Here is a 3,426-nt window from a genome sequence, read left to right as displayed (position 1 = left end):
GAGAGACTGTCCTAATTGCAGGACTACACCAAAATTTTCAAAAAACTAAACAACCCTTTAAATCGTTGCACAATCACCACTAAAATTCATACTTTACACAATGCCATTTATCATGTAATCAATACACTCATTGTGATCAACACACTCATTCTATGTTGAATGGCAAGCATGAGATAAAGTCTAGCTATGAGCAAGCCGTGATAACAAAATAACATCATATCTTCATTCTTACGAGGAGATACCAAAGATGAAGTTGCATCATTATAGCAACAAAAACATTTGAGATTAGGACGCCTTTATATCACAAATAAAATAATCTTAATCGCACAATACAACTACACGACATTGTTTGAGATAGTGATTTTTTGATCATGACGACCTATATCATTATAAAAGAAAATTTAAAGTTTTTCCTTCCTTCCATTAACGCACCAAGTCTTCCACATCCTTTTCAACATGGTGACTAGCAATAATCATGTTATGAATGTCCCTAATTATATTCTCAGCGCAAAAATTTGGCTACTTTTTGTGGGTGCCCTAGGTTGAGGCATCAATGTAGCATGTACAACAAGTCAGTTGTTTTATTAACATTAAGACTGGTTTCAAAAAAACATGATCTTCAATTGTATCTTGAAAGTAGCTTTGACTCATGTGGGTATGACACCGGACCCTCTGTTTTTGCAATCAATCCCTTGCCCTTCCTCTGCAATTTTTATAATTGAACACATTGATTCAAATATTGTTCCTTCAAAAATTTTGGCATATTGACATGGGTATTGCTTCTATCCAAGTAGTAGTTCTCAAGTCCATTTCCTTCTAGGTGTTTTGGATTCTAGTAGTTTTTCTGCATTCACACTTTTTCCCATTAGGCGGACAGGCTGCGTACCACTGTCAATGCTAAAGGCAACAAGGGCCACGTGCCAGAGGGAGGGAAGGGGATTGACTCTCAAGAGAAACTGATGTACGTCAAATGTATGGTGCTTGTGGCAGCGTTGCAGATGCTCAAGCCACGTTCAATGTCATCCAAACACAGAATGTGCACTCACACAACATTCTTATTCACACTTATATTGCTCTCAATGGGCATTTCAAAGATGTGATCAATGTTTTTGAGTCTAGTCCAAAAGAAATGTTGTGTCATGGACCACCATCATATCTTCTGCTACACAACAAGGCTTCTGTGCAGAGGCTATGATGCTCTTCCATAGAATAAAAAGTGCAGGATTTGCCCCGAATATGATCACATTCATAAGAATTATTGAAGCATGCACCACCCAAGAAGAAGGCTGTGAGATTCATCACTCATTTGTTGTGAGAGGATTTGAAGCAGACACCATAGTGGCGACTACCCTTACCACAATGTATGGAAGTTGTGGTAGCTTGACAAATGCGAGATATGTATTTGCCATTATGCCTAAGAAAAATGTGGTGTCTTAAGGTGCATTAATTACCACACTCACTGAGAACAATAGGCCAGAAGAAGCACTAGAAATTTTGTTCAGATGAGTAAACAGCTTGTGGTACACGACAAGGTAATGTACATATGTGCACTCTTTAATCAAATAAAATTCGAAGGGTTTGAGCCCCACACTGCCACACATGTTTCAGTTCTTGATGCATGTTGCGATTTAATCAAATGAAATTGGAAGGGTTTGAGCCCCATACTGCCCCACATAGCCTACTCCTCCATCTCTAGCGCAACCTTCCACTCCCTGTGCTTGCTGCCTTGCTTCGAGCATCCTTTCCTCTCTGTCTCTTCCTCCCCCTCTGCCACATACACCCTCTTTGACCTACGACATCTTTTATTTGAAAGAAGAGTATTGTTTGCCCAGATTTATGCTATCTCTGCCTCGGCCTCTCCCTGCATGTTGTTCATTATACAAGCACTGTGAATACAAGCCATACACTTGCTCTTCATCCTCAAAGTCATCCAGGCCAAGCCTCATGTAGTTAATGCAAGCGAGCAAAACCCTCTGTCTGGACAACGTCTGCGGTGGACTGATGGGCGCGGTGGCGACGAAGCAGCTTGCAAAGGAAGGCACAGGCCTAGAGCTGGCATTGTGATACCTGTCAGAACCGTTCCGCGCCACGACGTCCGCGGTGGACTGATGGGCGCGGTGGCGACGAAGCAGCTTGCAAAGGAAGGCGCAGGCCTAGAGCTGGCAATTCTGCTGGCATTGTGATACCTGTCGAAACCAGTCCGCGCCGGCACGGAACAGTTCCGACAGGTTCATGATTTACAATGCAGCAGGACTCATCGACTCTCAAGGGAAGCGACTCTATGACCTGATGCACGTGGCAAGCCCAAAGTCAGCAATGCGGAGAGAGAAATTTCGGTCCAGGAGGATGTTGTTGGGCTTGACATCTCTGTGTATAATGGGAGGATTGCATCCCACATGAAGAAATTCCAAAGCTCTGGCTGTGCCCCCTATTATCTTGAACATGTTCTTCCAATCCAAACGCTCAGGGTAGCCTTTTTCAAACAAGGCCTCCTGCAAGCTCCGATTTTGCATGCATTCATACACCAGAAGCGTTAATCTTTTTCCATGAGTACAATAGCAAATAAAAAGCAATGGTGTCTCCAGGTCCATGCATCTTGCAAGACACGCACAGAGAAGAAGCCAAGCCGCTCTCTCTCTCTCTCTCTCTCTCTCTCTCTCTCTCTCTCTCTCTCTCTCTCTCTCTCTCTCTCTCTCTCTCTCTCTCTCTCTCTCTCTCTCTCTCTCTCTCTCTCTCTCTCTCTCTCTCTCTCTCTCTCTCTCTCTCTCTCTCTCTCTCTCTCTCTCTCTCTCTCTCTGTGCATTAATTTCACGAGCACTGGTGCCGCCGCCATGAAGACCAAGGTAGCACGTCTTTTTTGTGCTAAGAGTTAGAGTTCGTCGCATTTTTGGGCTTTTGAAGGACCGCTTCACCATCGCTCCCGTGTGCCTGCACTAGGATCACCCCATTGCAGATGTGTGTGATATGCGCAACAAGCCACACAAAGAAGCCTCCAGGAAAGGAGCTTGTGAACCTAGTTCTGAAAGCAGGCACAGGCTCCCGTCATGACCCTTCCCCTCCCTGGTCTGTTGCTGCAACTAGTCCGCGCCGGCGCGGACTGGTTGCAGCAAGAGACCAGGGAGGGGAATTAGGGTCATGAGGATAGGTCATCACTTTTTAAAAAATCGGTTGCAGAGAGGGGTAGTGTCACGCAGATAGGGTCAACCCTTTTAAAGAAACAGAATATCACCAAAATACCCCTCTAATTTGTGGAATTTTCCAAATTGCCCCTCAAATTTCAAGGATTCCCAAAACATCCCCAATATTTTGTCATAAAATCCCAAAATTTCATTCAAATGTCCAGAATTCCCAAAATACCCCTAGTTGCGAGATTAAATTTTTTCAAAGATAAAAACATATGTAGCTTTTAATAAGAAGATTGGCTTT

General features: G+C 43.7%; 2 pseudogenes; both read left to right on the top strand.

The window, feature by feature from the left end:
* The first annotated feature begins 970 nt into the window (after window positions 1-970).
* On the top strand, window positions 971-1,437 carry LOC147454469 (pentatricopeptide repeat-containing protein At5g27110-like; annotated as a pseudogene).
* A 399-nt stretch (window positions 1,438-1,836) lies between these two features.
* On the top strand, window positions 1,837-2,537 carry LOC147454468 (uncharacterized; annotated as a pseudogene).
* Window positions 2,538-3,426: the final 889 nt, after the last annotated feature.

This window comes from Adiantum capillus-veneris, chromosome 7, assembly GCF_014529385.1.
Source record: "Adiantum capillus-veneris isolate H3 chromosome 7, ASM1452938v2, whole genome shotgun sequence".
Taxonomy (NCBI): Eukaryota; Viridiplantae; Streptophyta; class Polypodiopsida; order Polypodiales; family Pteridaceae; genus Adiantum; species Adiantum capillus-veneris.
This window is presented reverse-complemented; position numbering and strand designations above follow the sequence as displayed.